Source organism: Protopterus annectens, chromosome 4.part0 (genome assembly GCF_019279795.1).
Source record: "Protopterus annectens isolate FY-2018-M chromosome 4.part0, PAN1.0, whole genome shotgun sequence".
NCBI classification, from domain to species: domain Eukaryota; kingdom Metazoa; phylum Chordata; order Ceratodontiformes; family Protopteridae; genus Protopterus; species Protopterus annectens.
The window spans coordinates 1,550,666,104-1,550,691,675 of NC_056733.1; positions in this window are offsets into that span (position 1 = coordinate 1,550,666,104).

Below are 25,572 nucleotides of genomic sequence, written 5' to 3' on the forward strand. Positions count from 1 at the left end.
CAGGGCAATTAGTGTGTGGTCAGCTCACAGTAGTTGATGATGTAGGCCATACAGTACCTAGATACAAACCCCCAGAGTGAGGAGGTGCTCTGAACCTGAATCAGTGTTCTGACTGCTGGGGTTTGGTAGTATGTTGTATGGAGTGTGCCAGGTACTGTTGCACAGTTGCTGGTTGAGCACTGATACCTGGCCATTTACATGTGTATCCACCAATAGACAGACAGATGCTATATATGTGAGATATGTTGTATCATAACAGTCGAGTAGCATGTGTAGTATGTGTGCCAAATTCTGCTGACATATATTGCTGATATCAGGTTATTTTCTTTTTCAGGTACATGGCTCACCTGCGGAATCCCGCTTACTCCACAGCTGAGGATGAGGAGATACACCAGAGCCTGGTGCGGGATTATGCAATACTCTTTTCCCGCACCAGCCAGAATCAGCAGGAGAGGGCTGCACTGTGGCAAGACCTGTTCCATCAGGTAAATGACATAGGCACGCATAATAGGACATATGAGCAGGTACAACATCACTGCAGTGATTTAATCAGAAATGTCCGTCAGCGTGCATCGGATATCCACAGGCAACAGGTCACCACAGGTGGTGGGGTGGCTACACATCCTCAACTCACCAGACTGGAGGGACTACTCATGAGTGTAGTGGCTCCAGTCCGCCAGCAATAACAACAGCAGCAGACATGCATTTTGATGGAGGCTGGAGCCACGCAGCAGCAAGACAGTGAGCGTGCAGGTAATATGCCATATGTATAGTTGACTGTTGTGTACACTGGTAGTTAATGCATGTGTGAGGTGTGTCCTTGGTTTGTAGCTGTCACCATAGTATTTAATGTGCAAGTGTGATATCCTCAATATTAGCAGCTGACCTGTGAAAGGCGACTGTTGTACTACTGACCTGTATCATACTCAGTAACAATGGCACAGTTGTGCCCACTGACATTAGTTTCTTCATGTCTGCAGGTCCCTCCAGTGTAACAGCAATGCAGCCTATCCATGCTGGTGAGTGTGTATTAACAATACCTGTAATAGTATTGATAGTAATAGTAATATTAGGCTCACTTATCTTTGTATGCATGTAGGTGTGTCTGTGTCTGTGTGTTGGTATCATGCATACTGAGTAGTGTACAATTGTGTGCAACTGTCTGCATGTGTACGTGTGCATGTGTGCACCTGTGCATGTGTGCATGTGTGCACCTGTGCATGTATGCATGTGTGCATGTGCGCATGTGCACATGTGCACATGTGTGCATGTGCGCATGTGTGCATATGCGCATGTGTGCATGTGTGCATGTGTGCACCTGTGCATGGGTGCATGTGTGCACGTGTGCATGTGTGCATGTGCGCATGCGTGCATGTGTGCATGTGTGCACCTGTGCATGTGTGCATGTGTGCATGTGTGCAAGTGTGCATGTGTGCACCTGTGCACCTGTGCACGTGTGCACGTGTGCATGTGTGCATTTGTGCACCTGTACATGTGTACATGTGTGCACCTGTGCATGTGTGCATGTGTGCATGTCTGGACCTGTGCATGTGTGGATGTGTGCATCACTGGTAATGTGTAGACATTGTAAATTGTGTTTCCTGTTTCCCTCCCACAGGTTCTGGTGCTGCTCTGGTTTCATGTAGCAGGGAACCTGAATCAGATGCCATGGGTACTGATAATGATGACATCTGTGTAATGGCACAGGAAGGTATGCCAGGGTCCGCCATTGGTCAGCCGATTGACAGTACACAGCTGTCGACCCCATCAATGCGCACAGTTATCCTGCCAATACACCCTTTGTCAACAATGTCCCAAGGTGATGGACAGCATACAGTGGGCATTGACCAGGGTAATGTGGTATCTGTGGCACATGCCTCCCCACACAGCAGCCATGGGCATGGCCCAGAGAAGGTACCACACAGACAGATGTCCAGGGGTTCTCGTGGGAACATCCGTGGGCGTACTGCCCCTGTCAGATGTGCCCACAGAGGTCTTACAACCTCAGCTATGTTTCGGGCTGTCATGCAGGCACAGTCACGTATGGAACAGTACACTAGACAGGGTCTGAGGGAGCTGACAGCATGTCGCACAGCCATGACTGACAGTATGTGTGACATTGCAGCTGCCATCCGTAATTTCACCGATGTCATAGACAGACATTGTGGGGACATATTAGACCGGTTCCACAACTACATGTCCATGAGCCAGGGTGATGGTGGATGGTTGAGGCGTTGACGTGGGCGTATGCCAGCAACAGCAGCAGCTTGCAGTCGTTGCGGATGACAACAGGGCTGTGGCCGCCCCCATAGTGCCAGCAGCAGCCCCAGCAATGCTGGGTCTGTGCTGTCATCAGACCACCCCAGGAGACCACGTGCATGTGGCTCTGGCCGGGCCCGACAGGGATCTGTGTCCAGTCAATGAACACCTGCTTCTGATGACAGTACCCAGTCTGGGTTGGTACCGGATACGGTCCGTAGCACCCCTGCAAGGCACAGGTACCATGTCCGTGGCCAGAGACACTGATCTGTATGACCTGACAGGTACAGTCTGTGGCTGTCCACAAACACCAGTATATGGCAGCCATGAAGTGGAACTGTGTGCATCCATACACACATGCGAATTGACAACACCTAGGGCTACCGCATACACGCACACACTGCATCAACATTGCCCCACCTTGTACTGCTGTCCCTCACCAGCACACATACATATACATGTCAATCGGTGGTATCGGTGGCTGACTCAGGCATACCAAGTTCACACCCTGTCCATATGATGAAACTGTGCCACCTCCTGCAATCTATAACATCAGTGCAGGTACAGGTTAACATGTTGCTGATGCACAGGGTGACTACATAGACATGTATTAATAGTATCATGTTGTTAACAGTACCGTGTGCTGAATTAATTGTGGGTATATCACAGCATGCCTGATGCAGTAAGGGTGTGATTGTCATGTACTGTTGTCTACACCCATGGTAAGTACCATAGTGTATCATCTGCACATGTTGGCATACTGGTGGTAAGGATGTCAACAGAAGGCTACATACATAGGTAGCACTGGGGATAAGGTAATGAATGTATTAATATGCAATGATGGACATGTAAACTGCAAGTGGCATGTTGCCCACACTGGACTCTGCAATGCGGATGTTTGAGGATGTTGATATGTGTGCAGTACTACACGACTGGTACAGGACACACAGGAGCACCCTAGCACTGCAAGCTCACATCTCATACCATGCTAGACAGCCCCAACACACAAACCTAACTGTCACAGGAGGGAGAGTCCCCATACATGTCAGGGATACTGTGGTGGCAGGCCAGGTAGTACACATCCTACTATGTATGGAACCACTGAGTGAAGGCTCAGTGTCTGTTATTTGACATGTGTATTACTGCAGGTATGAGCACATGGGTTTCCATCCAGTTATTGTACATCCTGACAGTACATGGTCTGTACACTTGTGTGCGCTGAGACTGGATCCTAGCCATCTGACCTGTGTATTTCCATGTACATATAGATAGTGCCTGCATATTTGCAGTGTTACCTACTGGAAGTGGTACAGCTTGTTTGTTGTACAATGGACTACATGCAGCCCTGTTTACTGTAGCTTTGTTTGCATGCATGTTTGCTTGCAATTACCCTGGAATACTGATCCCATCTGCAATGCATAGTTACAGAGCTTCTGTGGACTCCTAGTGACATCTGCATAGCTTACTATATGTATGTCCATGTCTCACTTGACAGAATGTCACTGTTTGTCCTGTTCACATGTACGTTGCCTGTGACACATTGCATATGACTTACCTGGCATTTGTCCACGTGAGCAGTCATATATGCTACTGCTAACTAATCACAGGCACTACACCCTCACATATTCATCTTCTGTTGAACCACCTGCTTCGCTAGGGACGGCTTGCACCTGTCACCCCTGGGCTTTCAGATATTGGCAAAGGCTCTTGCTACCCCCATAGTGCCTATGTTAGGCAAGGCTCAAATGACAAACCCACCTTCATAGGTATCACAAGGGATAAGAAACTAAGAGTAATGCTACCCAACGCCAGAAGTCTACACCTCAAGATGCATGCACCCGAAACTCTCCTTGGCATGGAGAACATCGATATCTGTGCAGTAACAGATGCCTGATTTAGGGCTACTGAGAGCACCCCAGCACTACCAGGTTATACCTCATACCATGCTTTCAGCCCCAAAACTTGGAAGAACCACAAATGGAGGGGGAGTATTGATATTCATCAAAGATACCCACACCTCCAGGTTGGTGGCAAAGCACCAAGCATCAGAGACTATCCATGTGCAACTAACAATGGGTGAAACTGCCTTCCAGGTTATAGCCTGCTACAGACCACCCTCCCAAACCCAAGAACTACACTCGGCCGTCCTGTGAACAGTGGAAATATGAAGGTCTCTCCAAACACCATTATATTGGGCGACGTCAACTACCCAAACATGGACTGGGAGCATGACTCTAGCTCCAACACCCTAGGCCAAAGATTCCTAGAATATATGAGCTCAAATGCTATGGAACTTGTTACCACTCCCACAAGAAGTGGAAACATACTGGACCTGATCATCACCAACATGGGGACTCTATGCTCCAGACCAGAAGTGTATCCCTCACTGGTAAGATCGGACCATGAACTAATCTCACTGGATATTCACATCCCGACCCCACCCCCTGCCCAGAACACCACAGTGAACAACTTCTCTAAAGCAAATTCACACTCCTCAAAACTGAGGTGGAAACCTTCAAAGCCCCCGGGCCTGTGGAAACTACAGACCAGACCGCAGATTCTTCTAAAAACGCATTCTATGGACACCTTCAGGAATGCATGGGTTATGTGATCCTGAATAAAACCAAGACCCAATCCTCCAAAGGCAGACGTCCTGTCTGGTGGACCCCAGCTATAAACAAACTACAAAATAGAAAGAGGAAGCTACTAAATGATACAGCAAAATCCCAAAAAGGGAAGGCATCATTGATCAGTATTAGCAAATAACTACAGGCACTTATAAGATTGTCTAAGGCCAGCTTCGAGAGATATTGCACAGGACACTAAGAATAATCACAAGGCTTTCTTTGGTTATGTTAGGAACCTGGGTGGTAATTCCCAGATATGCTCAGAGGTAGTCCAAAATGTCAGTAGAAACACCAAACCCACAGACATTGCCAACATTCTGGCTGACAGGTTCAGTGCAAACTTCTCAACCCCCTCCACACCGAAAGGGCAAATATGTATCCCAGCAGACTGCTGCCCCCCTGACATCTCAGATGCTCAGGTAAGAGCCGCCCTCTTCAAAGCAATACACACTGCATCAATGGGACCAGACAGTGTCCCGGGCTGTGTCCTACATGACCTCAAAGATGAGCTACAACCAAACATAAAACTACTGTTCAATCCCAGCCTTACTACAGGATATGTGTCCAAAGTGTGGCATGCAGCAACAGTGGTCCCTCTAGAGAAAGGTGGTGCCTCAACGGATCCTGGACACTATCGCCCCATAAGCCACACTAGCTTGGTCTGCAGAGCTATGGAAAGGATCATCATGGACCACAAAAATATAGACATTGGGGACCAACAGACACTGGTTCATACCCAGTTTGGCTTTGTTAAGGGCAGATCCTGCCTCTCAAACCTGGATGATTTCTTTGAAACAGTCACCAAAGCCATTGACGAGGGGAAGGTGGTCCACACAGCCTACCTGGACCTCGCAAAAGCCTTCAAAACAATACCCCACTTGGGCATTCAAGAGAAGCTCACCAGCTTAAATATGAGCTCCTATGTCACTAGATGGATTGCACACTGGCTCAAGGACAGAACCCACATGGTTAGAACTGCTGGAGCCATGCCAGACTCCAAGCCAGTTACAAGTGGTGTCCCACAAGGCTCAGTCCTGGGACCTCTCTTGTTTGGTATATATTTATCGGAGGTACAGGCCAACACGGAAGGACTGTGGCTGACCAAATATGCAGATGACTGCAAACTGGTCGCCATAATCGACTCTCCAGCCAACACAAGCATCTTCCAAAGGGGCCTCATAGAAACAGACAACTTGTGCCAGAGCCATGGCCTCCAGCTGAATGCAAAAATTTGTATAGTCATCCCCTTTGGCAAAAACAAAGTGCCCACAAAGTACCACATAGGTGGTACTCCATTACATACAGAAGAAGTAATTATGGACCTGGGGACCCAAGTTGATAGCAATCTCTCATTTGACAACCACGTGGCCAAAGTAGTTAGAAAGGCATTGTATATAGCCCACCCCATCATGAAGGGATTCACATCTACATCAGGGGAGGACATCGTGCCTCTTTACTCATCCCTCATCAGGTCCATAATTGAGTACAATCCCCCTGTTGGGATGTACCTTACCAGACACCTGCAGCAACTGGAAAGACCCCACAAGTACCTCACCAAGAGGATCAAAGGGCTCAAACAGATGCCATATGCTGACCGGTTAAAGAAACCACAGCTCTACTCAGTGGCATACCACCTGTTCAGAGGCGATCTGTGCCTAATGTATAACGCCATGTCAAACCCGGAATTAATGGGCATGCTGCACCTGAGAATATCCAAATCCCATCGGGCTACACACTTGAGAGACCTGAACCTCAGCACTGAAATAAATAGGACATGCTGGAGGGACAGATTCATAACCCAGAGGCTCACTTCACTCTGGAATAAAATCCCAGTCCAGGTTAGGCAGAGTCCCTTATTGACTCTCTTCAAGAGGAATCTTGATGAGTGGATGGGACATTGTCGGTTTACCCCGGGTTTCACTTCTGTGTCACTGTTAGACAGAGGCACAGTATACTAACCTCGGAAAAGGGCATGGCAAGATATATTTACAATGGATGGTGACAGCCAAACACATTCTGGCTAGGTTCTTAAACGCCCTAGGGCAGATAGCCTAGTATGAAGCTATGAACCTATGAACCTATGTACCTTGTTCCCCATTGGCCCTATGTGCTGTTAATCACCATGGCAATCACAATACTATGGTAGAATGTGCAAAGGTCAGTTGTCAGTCACCTCTATGGTACAGTTGTGGAATATGTGGGTCATGTGGCAATGTCACAGCTGCCACATGTACACAGTCAACCCTCTCCCCTACACATGGATGTACAACACATGTATGAGATGGAACCACATAGCCAAACTGGGGACTAAGCACGCTGAACCCAGTACTGGCATAACCTGTCAGGTGGCATGCAATACTAGAGTGACCACAATACCAGTCTGATGTAGACCTACATTGACAGCAATACAAGCACGTGTACACACTGGGCCATTCGTGGAGCCTTAGAATAGCATCCTGCCTGAGCGGCACACACCTCTGCAGCTGGCACACAGGCATACGTTATGCCTAAACACATCACACATAGCACACAAATCCTGTGTGCCATACAGTCACAGCATGTATGGCTAGACAACACACCTGCCACAGTTGTGTTAGCTACCTTTATTGTCTGGTACAGTGTGGTCATGCTCACCAGGCTGGACAAGGTGAAGGTCACAGTGATATGCCCGTGGGGCACTATGGTCCACCACATAACACAAGCATACAGGTCAGTCAGAGGCATGGACACATATGACTCAGTCATTGTCCATGCCACATACCTTCTCCTGCTGTACTTGTAGGGTGCTGACATCATCAGTGTTTAGAAAGGGGAAGGTGCATCCTGTATTGTGTTTTCCCAGTTGCCAAACGGGACATTTCTCTCACACAGACTTACACATGCACCAACCCTACTCACACACTGAGCAATTGCAGGATTCAAACCCCTAACTAACTATGTTATGACACTTGAGACGGACAAATTAGCGGAGCGTGCTATTTGCATTACTGAGAGGTTTCCCTTCTCCTGCTGTACTTATAGGGTGCTGACATCATCAGTGTTTAGAAAGGGGAATGTGCATCCTGTAGTGTGTTTTCCCAGTTGCCAAAAGGGACATTTCCTTTACACAGACGTCAACGCCACTTACACTTGCCATTTGCAAGATTCAAACCCCTACCTGACTACGTTATGACACTCGAGACAGACACATTAGCAGAGGGTGTTATTCACATGACTGGGAGGTTTCCCTTCTCCTGCTGTACTTATAGGGTGCTGACATCATCAGTGTTTAGAAAGGGGAATGTGTATCCTGTAGTGTGTTTTCCCAGTTGCCAAAAGGGACATGTCCTTCACACAGGCTTGCACACACACCAACCCCACTCACACACTTGCCATTTGCAGGATTCAAACCCCTACCTGACTATGTTATGACACTTGAAAAGGACACATTAGCAGAGCGTGCTATTCGCATTACTGGGAGGTTTCCCTTCTCCTGCTGTACTTATAGGGTGCTGACATCATCAGCGTTTAGAAAGGGGAATGTGCATCCTGTAATGTGTTTTCCCAGTTGCCAAACAGGGGCACTTCCCTCCCACAGACTTGCACACACACCAACCCCACTCACACACACTGAGCATTTGCAGGATTCAAACCCCTACCTAACTATGTTACGACACTTGAGATGGACGCATTAGCGGAGCACGCTATTCGCATTACTAGGAGGTTTCCCTTCTCCTGCTGTACTTATAGGGTGCTGACATCATCAGTGTTTAGAAAGGGGAATGTGCATCCTGTAGTGTGTTTTCCCAGTTGCCAAAAGGGACATTTCCCTCCCACAGACTTGCACAAACACCAACCCCACTCACACACACCCACACACACTGAGCATTTGGAGAATTCAGACTCCTACCTAACTATGTTATGACACTTGAGACGGACGCATTAGCGGAGCGCGCTATTCGCATTACTGGGAGGTTTCCCTTCTCCTGCTGTACTTATCGGGTGCTGACATCATCAGTGTTTAGAAAGGGGAATGTGCATCCTGTGGGGAGGCAGACGCCAAGCACACTCTGGCTAAGCTGTCATTCCCTAGGGCAAACAGCCTAGTGTTGACCTCTACACCCATATGTTTAATTGTCAAATGCACATTATTTGTTGCTGATAGACTGTTTGCAGGTCTTTATTGCCATAGCATTCCCTGTTTGTATGAACAACTTGTGTATCTGTGGAAGATGTTTGCATATGGGAGGGATCCACTATATCACGTATGTGTCTGTAGTCATTTAACTGTGTGCACTGGGCAGATTGCTTGAATGTGGTTGGTTCCTGGAATAACACGTACAAATACCAGATATGTGTGGCCAACTGCTAAACTGAGATTTGGCCTAAGTGTGTGAGCATGCCCAGTTCAGCCTTCCCATGGCATGTTGTCTGACATATGTCTCATTTATCAAAGTGTGTGAGCATGCCCAGTGTGAGTTTTCCATATGTTGAACTCTGCAGCCCACCACATTTGTGGATGAGTGTGAACTTCAACAAATATTTCCCGTTTATGGTTGTGTGTTGTGTGTCATGCTGTGCAGTTACTGTCCGACTGCTTTGTGTGTGAACACAACAGGGATTATACTGTGCCTGCAGGGTTTGCATGGGATACTTTGCATACAGTTGTCAACATCCTTTCATACTGACCTAACACTGTAGTACCGTATAGTGTACTGGTTCAGTACTTTGACTGTGGTAGACATTATCCTGGGCTTTAGTCCTATCACTGCTTTACATTTCCATAGTGAGCACAACAGCCTGGTTAGGGGCCAGTTGTGCACATCTGACCATGTTGCATTATGTTCAGATATGAACTACTTAAACCAGGCTTGTCCAACATTGGTAGTGTATTCCACAACATAGGTGTACATTTGCAAACACTAGCGATGTGCCCTAGGCCATTTCTAATGCTAGTCGGAGAGTGTGTTTGTCCTTTGACACACATTGTAAGTGGAGTTTGCCATGACATATGTCATGGTTAGTATACTGTGCCTCTGACTACCTGTGACATAACAGTGATACCCAAGGTAAAGCTACCATCTCCCATCCACTCATCAAGATTCCTCTTGAGGAGAATCGATGAGTGACTCTATGGATAGCATGTACTGGGAGTTTACTCATGGGTGGGGGTGGCATCTGTGTTATGGATCATGCAGTACAGCTTGTCCTATGTAAGTCAGTGCTGGGGTTCAGGTCTCTCATGTGCATAGCTCACTGCCATTTAGATTGTACAAGGTGCAGCATGTTTGTTGATACCAGCTTGGACATGGCTTTATACATCAGGCACAGCTTGCCTGTGGGTGGGCAGTATAGCAGTGTGTGTAGCTGCAGTTTGTTTAATCAGGCAACACATGGCATCTGTGCAAGCTCTTTGATACTCCTGGTTAGGTACTGTTGGGGACTTTACAGTTGATGGAGGTGTCTGCTGAGGTACATCCCACTGGGGCTATTGTAGTCAATTGTAACGCTGATGAAGGATGACTGCAGAGCCTCAATGACCTCCCCTTATCTAGATCTGACAACCTTCATGATTAGGTGGGTATATGGTATGTTTCTGTGAACACTACAGCCACATGTTTGTCCAATGCAGGATATCTATCACCTTGTGTCCCCAGGTCTCTCATTACATGTTAAGTACGTAATGGGTTAACACCTATGTAGTAATTGGTGGGTACTTACTGTATATCCACGGGGGTTGACTATACAGTTTTCTGCAATTAGCTTGCTGACATGGCTATGGCACCAGTTGTCTGTTTCTATGTGGCCCTTTTGTGGGATGCTTGTGTCAGCTGGAGGGTCATATATGGTGAGCAGTTTGTAGTCCTCTGCATACATGTTCAGACACAGTCCTTCCATGTTGGCCTGTACCTATGGGACATATATACCAGACGAGGGAGATCCCAGGACCAAGCCTTGTGAGATGCCAGTTATATCTGGTTTGTAGTCTGACATGGCTGCAGCATGTCTGACCATGTCTGTTCTGTCCTTGGTCTGGTTTGCAACCCCTCTACTGACATAGGGGTTTATATTTAAGCTGGTGAGCATATCTATAATGAACACGTAGGGTATTGTATAGAAGCCTTTGCAAGGTCCAGCTACGCTGTGTGGACCACATTGCCCTCATCAATGACCTTAATGACTGTTTCAAATGAGTCAAACATGTTTAGGGGCAGGATCTTCACTTAAGAAAGCCACACTGGGTAGGGTCCGGTGTCAGTAGGTCCCCAATATCTTTATGTCTGCGGTACATGCTGATCCTTTCCATAGCTGTGCAGACCGAGCTTCTCAGGATTCTGGGGTGGTAGTTTTCAGTATCCATTCAGGCAACACCTTTGTTGAGAAGGACCACTGTTGTTGTACTCTGCTCTTTGGGTACATATCCTGTGGTAAGGCTGACATTGAGCAGTAGTGTGATTTGGCATTCCATTCGTCTTGGAGTCCATGTTGGACTCAGCCCAGGACACCATCTCATACCACTGCTGCTGTGTGTTTTGCTTTGTAGATGCTGGCTGTTACCTCAGCATCTGCAATGTCAGGGGGCCAGCAGTCTGCTGGGATAGATAGTTTGCATTCTGTGGGGTGGGGGGTTGCACTGCACCTGTCAGGATGTATGTTGGCAATATGTGTGTGTGTGTTTGGTATGTTGTTTGTGATATTTGTGTGATTCAGAGCATATCTGTGAATTCCCAACACGGTTCCTACCATCAGTTGTGGAAGCCTTGGGATTATCCTTAGTGTCCTGTACAATTTGTATCTTCATAGGTTCATAGGTTCATACTAGGCTATCCACCCTAGGGCATTTGTTAGCCTAGCCAGAGTGTGTGTGGCCTTCGCCACCCCTTGCTATGTGAATATTATGGCCATTTATGATTTGCTTTGCTGTGCCTCTGTCTGGACGTGACACAGTGAAGACCCCCAGTGTAACTCTATGATCATCCATCCACTTGGCAAGATTCCTGTTGAAGAGTGTCAGTGAGGGGCTCTGCTTAACATGGAGTGGAATTCTGTTCCAGGGTGTGGGGAGCCTCTGGGTTATGTATCTGTCCCTCCAGCACATCCTATTTCATTATGTGTTGAGGTTGACATCTCTCACTCTCACAGCTCCGATGGCTTTGAGTTTTCTGGGGTGGAGCATGTCCATTACTCCTGTGTTGGACATGGCCTTGTACAACAGGCATGCAATGCCTCTGTGTAGGCAGTATATGACTGCATTCAGCTGGGGTGTCTACAGCCAGGCAGCATATGACATATATTTGAGACCCTTTATCCTCTTGGTGAGGTACCTTTGAGGTCTTTCTAACTGCTGCAGGTGTCAGGTAAGGTACATCCCATATGAGGCATTGTTCTATATTATGGGTGTGATAAGAGAACAGTATAGGGGCACAATGACCTCTGTTGACATAGATGTGAATCCTTTCATGATACAGTGTCCAATGTAGACAGTCTTCCTAGCCACATTGGCAATGTGAGTGTCACATAACAGGTTACTGTCCACTTGTGTCCCTAGGTCCCTGATTACTCCTTCCATACATAATGGTTTACCACCTATGTGGTAATTTGTGAGTACCTTGTTTGGTATTTGGTGGGACATTCATACTGTCCAGTGTCTTCAGGACGGCTGGGTGGGGATCCTGTGTGTGAGCATGCTACAGACTGTACAGCAGTCTTGTCTATGGTTAGTTGCACATGGGTGGACTCCAATGCCTTGTGCATTGTCAGTTACCTGGACGTATGGGTGTCTGTGCTGAATATGGATACTCACCCTCCTTTTATGTTTTGTTCCAGGTTTTGGGGCCATGACGCATGATATGTGGTATAACCTGGTAGCGCTGGTGTGCTGTCAGGAGGCTTGCAGCAGGTTTCTGTCACTGCACAGACATCGATGTTCTCCATACTGAGGATGGCCTCGGGAGCATGCATATTGGGGTTTACACATCTGGCATTGGTCAGCATTACCCTTATGTTTCCACTTATGTTTTGTAGGGTGGTGGGTTAGTCTTTTCAGCCTTGCCTATGAAAGGCTCTATGGAGGTGGCAAAAGCCTTATCCAATATCCAGACACCCAGGGGTAACAGGTGCAAGCCATCCCTGGAACAGCTGCGTGGCTTGTCAAGCATGACATCCAAAGCAGACAGACATTGGATCCCCTTGGAATGACACCAGTAATTGTGCCACTTGTTATAACTGATCATTCCGTGTTTGTACTGTGGCATCATTCTTGGTGAGGGTAGGATGCTGCAAACGGTCAGTGTCATACCGGCCTGGACTACATAATCAGAGAGCTCATCTATGTCTCTTTTCATGTAGTCCGGAGAGGTACATCTCAGGTCATTCACACCAGCATGGACTATGACTACATCATATTTCTACTTGCTTTGGGGTGACCTGCATACTTGTGTTATGTGGCATATTGTGGCAGCCTACAGGCAGCTTACTGTACCCTTTCCCTTGTTCAGTCTGGTGTGCGGGACAGCAGTGTGTCTCGCTATGGAGTCACCTATTACAACTGTATCAGGCATGTTGTTTCTCCTTCTGGCCTGTGACTGTTTGGCACACCAGCTTTGCGTACTATGTGTTGCATGTGCTATGTCTGGAGGTTGTTTGATTGGGTGTCTGCTTTGGAGGCCTCTGTTGGTGTGGTGTGTTTGTAATTCGAGCCTCCGGGAATGATTTTCTGTGTTTATGTCTTTGGTTTGCAGTTGTGATAGGTCTATGTGGGACTGGGTTTGTGGTGTGTGTGGTTACCTTCTCCTCCTGACTAGTTTTGGGAGTACTGAGTTGAGAGAGCTCAGCCTCCAGTTTGGATAGATGGTTGCATCTCTCAAATATATTTGTATTTCTTGGGGGGAGTTGGGGGTTGTTTGTGTACTTGGGGCAGGTGTAACATTGCCTCAAGATTCACAGATTCAACTTGTTGTGGCTGGCCTTAGTGGATTGTATGTGTGGACATATTTTACTGCCATACTACTGATCAGTGATTACTTCATTTTTTATGTTTTCTCTATCATGTAGTAGCTTCCTCATTCTCTTGCATGATTTGGTTATGGCTGGTGTCCACCATGCCAGATGCCTGCATGTATGGCATTGTGTCTTGTTTTAATTTAGGATTGCATAATCCAAGCATTCCTGGCAGTGTTCATGGAATGGCTGTATTACAGGTTCTGAGGTGTGGCCCATATTTTGCACCTGCACAGGACCTTTAATGGATTCCAGATCAGTTTGGAGGAGTGCAAATATTGCTTTACACATGTTTTTCACTGTGGTTTTCTGGTCAGGGACTGTGGTCAGGATTTGTATATCCAGTGTGATTACTCTATGGTCTGGTTTTACCAGTGAGCAATACACTTCTCGTCTTGCCATCCAGTACCCATGTTGCTGATTATCACATCCAGTATGCTTACCCCTCTTGTGGGAGTGGTACGTTGTTCCTGGGCATTTTGGTTTATGGATTCTATGAACTTTTGTCCTACAGTGTTGGGGCTAGTATAATGCTCCCAGTCTATGTCTGGGTATTTTCAGTCACCCAATATAATGTGGTTTGGAGGACTTGATATATTCATGTATTCCAGCATAGGCCAGGTGCAGTTCCTGGTGTTGGGACAGTAGTCTGTAGCAGACTGTAAACTGGGGGGCAGTTCTAGCCACTGTTACTTGACCATGGCTAGTCCATGTTGCTTCTTGTTGTGGTAACAACATGGGGGTGTGGTTATCCTTGACAATTATTGCTAGTCACCCTCCTTTTGTAGCTTGTTCCATGTTTTGAGGCTGTACAGCACAGTATGAGGTGTAACCTGGTAGTGTTAGGGTGCTGTTGTGAGCCTTGACCCAGTTTTCTGTTACAGCACAGATATCAACATTCTCCATACTGGGTGAGTTTAGACTGCATGCATCTTGCTGTTTCGACTTCTGGCGTTGGGTAGCATTACATCTAGGTTCTTATCCCTTCTGATACCTATGGAGGTAGGTTTGTGTTTTGAGCCTTACCTATTCAGGGCACGCTGTGGGTAACAACAGCCTTTTCCAGTATCCATATGGCCTGCACTGATAGGTGCACGCCAGTCCTAGCAGGTGGAGCATCATGTCATGCTCAGCATGTCATCCCAGGCTGGCACACATTGGATCCCCTTTGACTAACTGCGACACTTCAGCCAATTATTGCACTTGATTATCTCATTGTCATATTGTGGCATGATGCTTGGTGAGGGTAGGATGTTAGTCAGGGTCCTCAGGTGTGCATATAGTACATGGTGTTACATTACTTAACACATGGCATTCATGCCTCAGGTGGTGCTGCAGGGCTGCCTCTGTCGGATGCACATATTACACTCCCTGTACATGTTTGTGAGCAGGTCATGTCATTTTAGGGATCCCTGTTATTATTTGAGTGAGTCAGAGGGGGTATCATTCCCAGGGTTCCTACTGAGCCAGTGTATGTGCTATGCGTTGCCTCTTTGCCAAGGCCAGGGCATACTGGGCATGCCTCCTTCTGCCTACTGGGGCAGGCTCAGGTTGTTCCTTCTCCGAGTTACGCTCTGCCTGTGATGGCCTTGGCAATGGTTGGGGGCTGTTTGGCCCAGCCCTATGCTGGTCTTGCTGCAGCTGTTTTCGCAAGATCATATTATATAGCATAGCACATACCATGACAATTTGGGTACATGTAGTTGGTCTGTACTGCAAGGCTCCACCAGATGTGTCCAGACACCGGAACCATGACTTGAGCAGGCCAAACACACGCTCAATTACATTACGTGTTTGTGCATGTGCCTCATTATGGCGTTCCTGTTCAGGTGTGTGTTCGTTTCTGATGGGTGTCATCAGCCACGGCTCCAGTGCATAACCTGCATCCCCCACTAGGTGTCCGTGTGGGATGTCCCCATTGGCATATGTCTGGTACAGCTGCGTCAAATGCCAGATGTGGGAATCATGGTAGCTCCCAGGGCAGCCAGCACACACATTCATTATTATGCCCTGGGCATCACACATGACCTGGCAGTTGATGGAGGGGAATCCCTTGCGGTTAATGTAGGCCCTACCCCGATCACCGGCTGGTGCTTTGATGCGTATGTGCGTGCAGTCTATTGCACCCACTACCTCAGGGTATTCCGCTATTTGCTGGAAGAGACGCATATTGCTGGCCAATACCTCACGGGCACTGGGGAAATATAAATAATCACCGACTTGTGCTGACATGGCATCCAGGAACTGGTGCAGTACCCTGGAGGCTGATGCCTGTGATATCCCCATCATATCACCAGTTGGTCTCTGGAAGGTACCTGTTGCTAGTATTCTTAGGCCAACACATACCTTGGTTTCCACTGGGATGGGCTCCCCTCTGTTGGTTCTGTGTGTGAGGCGTGGCCTGCACAGCTCCACTATTTCCTGCAGGAGGTCTCTGTCCACTCTATAGTGCTCTACTATCTCCAGCTCATGTAACCCGTGGTAGGTGACCCTGGGCCTGTACACTCTTCTTCGTCTCCTCACTGTGGGTTGTCTGACACCATCTGCATTGTCACCACCCTCAGCAAGTCACCTATGTCTCATTATGACAGCTATGGCAGCCCCTAACATTTCTGTTCTGAGTTCAGCTTTTTCAGTTTTCACTTCTAAGATCTTACTCCTGTCTTGCAGTGTCTCTTGAGAGAAACATCTTGCACTGCTGTTTGCAGATTTTTAAGTGTTGGGCTGAGCTACTATTCTGCCTGTGTAATTGCCTGCTTCTAATTGTTTTCACCTGCTAGCTCCAGCAGTATTCCCTGCTAGCTTCCTACTAATTCTGTTGCTTCCTTTTTTCCTTTCTGTTTCCTCAGGGGGGAGCAGCGTGTATACCAGCATAAACACGCTCACAGTGGCGTACACGTGCGCACACATGCTTACACGGTTCAGAATCTGCTTATTCGGGTTAAAACGCGCGCACACCACCGCAAACCATGTTACAAGTCTGCCAACAGGCTCCTACATGCTCAGTCTGCCCTACACGAGCACACACCCGCGCAAACAGTGTTAAACATCTGTCAACACGCTCCAACCTGCTCAGTCTGCCTTACACGCGCGCATACTGTCTTATTCACGCTTCAAGGTACGCACACGTGTGCATGCATGCCCAGCAAGAAACTTTGGTGTAGACAACAGTGTACACCTTCCATTTCTTGACTTTCCCATGCTTATGTTGTGGCACTCCTCTTTCCATAATATGTGTCTGACATCTGTCATGTAACTTTGACCTCCAATGAACTGCATTTCTTTCTGCCATTCCCCCCTGTGATTTCACCTATCTCCTACTCTGTTCCTCCCCCTTATGTAACTCTTACACTACTCAGAATGTGCTCATTTGCTATGTGACAGTGGAATTCAGTATCCTAACACTCATTTGCATCAGATTGCCTACTAATGCTTAGTTACATGTCTTAGACTCAACTTCCCCCCTTAGCAACCACTAAACAGTGGCCATGTTGTTTTTGGTCTGCTGGTCCCTGCATTGTAAATCCATGTATTGCATAAAACCCACGTTTGTGGGTTTATAACCTTCATTTTTATGTTTTATACAGCGCAGCCCGTTTGCGCGGGGCTGCGCTGGGTTTAAAATATATATATTTTTATTACTTTTGCATCAGGTTACCTTGCCAATGGCCACATATTTGGCCACTGGCATGCTGCCTGACACACATGCACCCTTTATTTGGAGCTGACATGGCTCCATTGTGGTTTTTGCAGAAACATACTCAGTTGTCAACTGAGTACATTTCTGCAGCTAAAACGGCTCTTACACGGGCTGTTTTGGGCTTCCTGGATCGCTAATCAACCTCATTTGCATGCTATTTGGCTGCAAGTGATGTGATTAGCTTATCCACGCCCACTCCGTGTAAGAGACGCTTTAGCTGGTCTCTTACACGGACTTTGGGCTGTTCCTGGATCGCGAAGGCTGCATGGAGTCTTACACTACTCTTATACTCTGTGCAAGCCTTCGTGAATCCTGCCCAGGGTGTCGACCATATGACACTCAAACTTTTGAAAGTTCGATTATCTAATATAGACCCATCTATTTATTCTATCAACTTTCTAAGTTTGGAAGTGCAGTATTAAAAAATCTGTCCTTAGTTTTGGGCCTTTGTCCCCCCCATTATGCATGCCTTTGTCCTCATATCTTGCTCAAAGAGGATGGCAGGTATGTTTGAGTTTTATTCTACCACATGTCTATGCAACATCTATGGCAAATATGTCCCTATTACTGGTTAAATGTTCCCACATTATGTTGGCCTTTGTGGAGATATGTTGCACTAACAAATTCACAGCTATCTGTGAAAACCTGGTGGTCATTGTGGCTTTCTATACAAGTCCATTGACCGTATGCCCTCTGTTTTACACAGACTTGATATTCATGTTAGCTTACATGCTTTTCTGGCCAGCAACACTCTTGCCAGCCATGAAACCTAGCTTATGTGCACTGCTCCTCATTAATATGTATTGTGTGCTAGTGTGCGCTGCGCACTGTTGCACTAACATGTAAACTCTGTGTAGGGTCTGCACAAAGCCTACACAGACTTTATTGAATCCTGGGGTGAGTTTTTTTTCTTTTTTTCTAAATGTCTATAAACTCTGCATCATTTCCAGTATACATGTTGTGTATATTGTCGGAAGGCATGTTATTAGTCAATAGTTCTTAGGATGGGTTGCAGTATCATTTTTTTCCTATTGTTAATCAAGTTGATGTCTGTTTGAGATGTGCATATAAGTAACACCAGAAGGCAAGTTATTGGTCAATAGTTCTTAGGATGGCTTGCAGGTTCATTCTTAGGAGAAGTATAATTTTTTTCCTATTATTAACTAAGTTGATGTCTGCTTGGGATGTGCATCTAAGTAATTCTTACTCAGGGCTAAATCTTTGTGTGAAGATGTTAATGCTTTTGGTTAGGTACACTTCTGGTGTGGTACATGATGTGTTCACCGAGGACTATGGAAAGACTGCATTAGAATGCTGACATTCTTTTCTCTTTCTGTTATTAACTACAGTTTGGGCAAAAAGTTGGAATTTTCATTTTTTTCCCTGTAAATAAACTTTTATAAACATGAAAATCAGCTAAAGATAATTTTTTGTTATTGCAAAATACTACTATAGCTCTACAAACACAAAATCTCTCTCTCTCTCACTCACACACACACACACACACACACACACACACACACACACACACTTGGCGGCAATGAAAGCAATTGTTATTTGTAGGTATAATAATATTTGCTCTTTGCCTTTCTCTCTTGGGATTCTTTTTATAGAACCAAGTGATGCACCTAAGCAGGCCTATCCTTTTGAGAAATGAGACTAAATTAAACAGAAGAAACCATTCAGTGACATGTTTTACCCTCATAAGTGGTACACTGCTCTCTCCACAAGAGATAAATCATTCACATTTCAGATTTTTCCCATATGGGACATTAATATTCCAGTGTTATTAATCCAATTGACTTTTGTGAATCTGTTAAGTAAAGCAGATGCTTTATTACAAATGTGCCTCATTTATATAATGCTACAAGTATAGTTATTTGATTTTGTATGGCAAATGCTAAGGGAGGATAAGACTTATTCTCTGCTGTGTCACAGAAGCACAGAGAAAATGTGATGTAACCCAGCAGTTTCTAGATTGAGAAGATAGTTACATGCATAGTTAAACAAAGGATTTGTATCAAATACACTGGAAAATTTCTCTTCAACTGAAATAGACCTGTTTTTGGTAAATAGTTATATATTCAGATAAACCCTTAACAGATTTTATTTTTAGACACATTAACTAAAATTATTGTTTTACTCAACACTTTCAAAATAAATTATTGTTAATGAAACCTATGTAGTAAGTTGGCTGGGAGGACATGATATTCATTTTGCATTTAATACTTCAGTCTGATAAATTCACAAATATAGCATATGCTTTCCATGTGTATCTAGAAGATAGGGTAAAATATGAGACTTCACTGAAAAAACCCCAGCAAATACAAAGAGCTACAATAAACTAACATAAATAGCAGACGTGGAGCCAGTATGGCTATATCTATATCTATATCTATATCTATATCTATATCTATATCTATATCTATTTCGATATCTATATATGGATCTATGTCAGTTGATTGAGTTTTCAGAAACTTGAAATTCATATCAGCGAGATGATTTGATAAAATTTCTGAAACCTTGAAAATTTTAAAAAAAAAATCTTTTTTTACAGGTTGGCAAGAAACCTGTGCCTCCCACACCCCCTGTAAATTATATATATCAACTCTGAGATTGCACCACATTCAGGAAAATGTTAAATTTCTCAATCGTCACTGTACAGAGATCTCCAGTCAAAAGCTTCAAGTTTTTGGAAATTCGATAGCATCTCACCAATATGAATTTTGAATTTCTGAAAACTCGATCAGCTGATGGGATCCCTATATCTATATCTTTGAATAAACACACAATTACACATAGACAAAATTCTTGCTCTGCAAATAGCCGAGTCTCAATATGCATGTGTGTGTGTGTGTGTGTGTGTGTGTGTGTGTGTGTGTGTGTGTGTGTGTGTGTGTGTGCATTCATATCTACATGGATGAGTGTGTGTGTGCATTCATATCTACATGGATGAATATGTATTATTTGTGTAGCTGTCAGTCATTTATTTTTTCTGTGGTACTCACTTTAACCGGATCAGTGCTCTCACAGCAAGAAAGACTAATGTAGGGTAATATGTCAGTCTTTCTGAAAGGATAAAGATACACACACACACACACACACACACACACACACACACACACACACACACACACACACACACACACACACACACACACACACACACACAAACTTTCAATCATACATGATACACACACGTGAAATATATGCCTACAGGCAATTTTAAGTTTGACCAGTTCACCTATTTCATCTTTGTGGTGTGAGAGGAAACAAGAACATCCTGTGAAAATCTACACAGACCTAGACAGCACATGAAGCAAGACCATCTTGGAATTAAACTGGGACCCAAGAACTATGAAGTAGAAATACTAACCCCTGCACTACTCTGAGACACACATATACTATACATAAATTCTGTAATATATCACTTGATCTGGTATACTTGTGTTTATACATTTTGCACATAATTTACATACACCCAGCTAGAACTGGAATATATAAATTATGTTTAAGGTGTCATGCACCATCAGTGATAGTATAGCTTTGTGCCTCAAAAATAATAAGGACACATAAGAGGAAAAAATAAACCAATTATTTTGGCAGAACAAAGAATTATGTCAGCTTTACTGCTTCTATACAATTTCTAATCACAGTTAATGCTGGTAAATTTATGAAGCAGGTGAATGTTCTTGTAGCTCATTGCTGCTTTGAAGTGAATACATTTCTTTAGTAATATACTCATGCATAGTGAATCATCAAAAACATGTTCTGGCTAAATAAGTTCAATTCTAACTTCTCGCCTATATGTCCTCACTGCCCAAACCAAACTGCAGATATTCTCCATGTCATGTGGAAATGTAGCAAGGTACACAACCTGTGGTGCTCTTTAAGAGCTAGGTTAGAGAAGATGGGATATGAAAAATCAACCCTGTCATGGGAGACAGCTATATTGCATATTAACATGACTCAACTTCCAAAAATAAAAAAAAAAAATGTCCTTATCACGATGTGTGCCCTTATTAAATTTTCTATCACTAAAAATTGGAATGTCAAATCTCCAGTTACATGGGAAGGCTTTAGCAACCTTGCTATTAAATATATCTCATCTCACAAACTAGTTTATACAAAAACAAAAAAGAAACACTATTATCAGAAATATTAGGGTTACTTACTAGATGTAATTTTTAACAAAGAAAGATAGTCTGTACACTGATATGATAGTTCTGGCATTTATTAACTGAAATGTCCATGCATAAGTACTAGCGATAGTAGAAGAAATGGCCCTGCAGTACAAATGTCACTTGTTAAAGGAAGTCTGAAGGCAAGAAATAGTAAATTTACATGCATAACTGATTCAAAAGATGCCCATAATTCAGGAATACCAACCGACTCCTATAAATGGCTAAACATTACCTTAAATGCATATATTTGATCAGCTTCTGTCAATCAACAACCTGCATGTAAAGTATATTCATTATTATTTTGTGTTTGCGTCATTTATTCACATGCTAGTAGCTTGTGACAGACATGCTTGCTGCCACTTGCTTGAAAAAGTACTCATACTCTCACAGAGAAGCTTTCTCTAGGGGACTGGTATGAAAGTCCAGATGAAGTTGCACAGCAAGAGGGGGAGTAGGAAACAGTGCCAACTCTGACACAGGTAATTTTGTGGAGTAGTGGGCCAAAGGGTTCCCATATGAAAGAGCAGCAGCTGAAGCTGTATGCATGTGAAGCGCATATGTCACATGAAGAATTTCTGGAACTTTCTGTTTATTATTGGCAGGAAATAAGAACAATGGATACACTTTTAATCCAGAAGAAAATGATTTAAGGGAAGATCTGCTTGATTTAATAGAGATGGCTAGACATGTTAAAACAGATGAAAGAAATAGTTTATAGAAAGTAAATAAGACCAAAATGTGAAAGACTGGTAATAAGAAGGAACAACGTAATAAGGACTATTAAGAGAAATTCATGTGATACAACAGAAATATATAGAATATATTGCTGTCCAGCAAAGCTAATAATGGATTAAAGTGTTTCCACAGAAATGTAGAGTAACAAAGGAAAGGAAGAAAACAAGTAAAATGTCATGACAGAGGCATCAAATTGAGAAAACTATAAAGCAGTTAAGAGAAGAAGCATCACTGTTAACAGAATATAGAAAATGGAACAGATCACCAAACTTGCTTAGAATGATAGACAAGATAAAAGCAATGCACAATATCAAAATTAATCAAAATTGAATATATATTATTGTGAATAATAAACTAAAGCCTTTGCATCTGCTTGCATGATCTCATATTCGAGTTTGGGCATGACTGTTAGCCAAAGTGAGTTACAAGGCGCTTGAGTCCCCGGCTTTGTGACAGTGATTTTTCAGTGCTCCCTGATTAGTTAGATGTTTTCTTTAGCTCATTACGCTTTGGTTAGCTGTATTCTCTCAAGGATATTTTGCAGTGTTTTGTGGTAAGAGATGACTTTTCCTGATATCAGTGACAAAAAAGTTAACTTTGTATCTATTCAGAAATAGAAATACATTTTTTCAGAATTAAATTAGCTGTGAAATTGCTCATTTAAAAGGGACCTCCCAGTCTGGCAGTATAATGCTCCACTGATCAATGTATGCAAACATCAGTTTTCTCTAAATGGACATGCCCATGATAAAGGTATGCAGTGCTGAGAAATAAAATAATGCTTTCTTGCCAATGTTTCCAACAACCCTCAGCTACTTTAATATTGTAATGTTTGCACAATCCCCAGTGAAACAGTTCTGCCACATTATTATGCCTTTCAGCACACAGGCCATCTGCCATTAGTGTATCACAACCAGCAACAGGATGTGCATCTGTTTCCAGTTCTGTTTTACAGTACCTGCATTCTTCTGTTTCTCCCACATGATTAATGGACTTTGTAAACTGATGTATATGCAGTCCACTAGCCTGGGCTGCTAATATAACCTTTCATCTGTTGGTTTAAATTCACGAGGTTGTTTGAGGAGTTTTCTGTACTAGCAACTATACTTATGCCTTTTCCACATTTTGTGCCTTCTCATCTGATCCTTCTGCTTATATTATTATTATAGTTATTATTATTATTATTATTATTATTATTATTATTATTATTAATAATGTTGTTGTTGTTATATGTTTGTGTTTTTTTGAAGCATTCATTTGCTGGCTGATTTTTGCCTATTTCTAGTTTGGTTTCCATTCCCGCTTGACACCAATCTGCTTCTGCTAAACTAAGCAGGGGAAGACATTTATCTTAGATTTGTTCTCTTCATGTTTCAAAACTTTCATTAAGTTTTGATCTAGTGAGGTCAGCAGATAAGCATATGTAGTCCTACTACTGCAGATCTATACATGTAATCAATTTTAAGGAGGCCCATGCCTCCTTCAGAACAAGGAATGTATAATCTTGGTATTCAATGATTTGTATATATCCTTTGGTAAGCATGAATAATTTTTTTTTGTTTTTCTGTACAACTGATCCATAACCATTTGGAGCAAGTCAGTCACCCCAAAACTGTAAGTTAGAACAGGAAGATCAAATCGATTTATAGCTTGGTCTTTGTTCTTAGATGTCAAGGTTGTTTTTCAGTATTAATTTTAGTCTTCTAAAATATTTTCATTTAGTTTTGTTCATATGTGCTCATGTTTTATTCACAAAAACCACATTCAAATAAGCAAAAAAGAAACACCGAAACGAAAATTGCAGCCAACTGGATAAATCTTTACTTCTTAACAGATTCTGGTACCTCGGCCTTCGCCTTCAATGGAATAAATTATTCTGTACAAAGCCAGTTTTTAAATACACCAGTTAATTACATAATCCAATTAAACAATTAGTTAAATTCATTAATTAAATAATTTTAGTTAAAGAACGTTTACATTTATCACAAACCAATATTGTAATTTAATATAAACATGAACATGAATAATATAACTTTTAGTGTTAAATTACATATTTAAATTTCTAAATTCATCCCATTTCGATACAGGGTTTTATAATTTACTATAAAATTTGATTCCATTCTCAATATTTTTTTCTGAAAATTAACATTTGCCCCCCCACCCCCATCAGGTTTGGCCAAAACATTAAATATAAGATCTGAACATCCACCATCATGATACTGATGAAAATGATTAGCTATTGGACTATCCAACCTTCCATTCCTAATATCTCCCAAGTGTTCCATAATCCTCAATTTTACTTTTCATTTTGTTTGTCCTATATACCATTTTTTAGTCTCACAATTACAACCTATTATATAAATTACCCCAAAGGAATTACAATTAAAGTAATCAATGGCATTATATTTAATGCCATTTTTTTTACTACCATCCAAATTCACAATTTTTCTACAAACTTTACACCGTCCACAGGCAAAGGTACCTGCATTATTAGCTCTGTCCCTCCTGCCTCTATGTCTGACCAACTCTTTGAGATTACTACACCTGCTATAAGAAAAAATAATATTGTTAGGAACTATAGTTTTTAGAAAATCATCACCGATAACAATGGGCCACATATTTAACACCGTTCTTTTTAGAATGGGAAAACCTTTACAAAAATATTTTGTCTCATCTGGATTATTGCCATTATTAAAGCTGTTCCCAATTCTTTTACACTATTTTTTCCACTTTTTTTACCACTACAACTTGTTCTCAAACATTGATCTCAAAAGTGGAAAGAGAGTTAAGTTTGGATTCCATGGATTATCAATGTTTGAGAACAAGTTGTAGTGGTAAAAAAAGTGGGGAAACAATAGTTAGTAAAAAAAGGAATTTTGGGAACAGCTTTTAATAATGGCAATAATCCAGATGATGGAGACAAAATATTTTTTGTAAATAGGTTTTCCCTTTTTTCGCCCATTCTAAAAAGAACGGTGTTAAATATGTGGCCCATTGTTATCGGTGATGATTTTCTAAAAACTATAGTTCCTAACAATATTATTTTTTCTTATAGCAGGTGTAGTAATCTCAAAGAGTTGGTCAGACA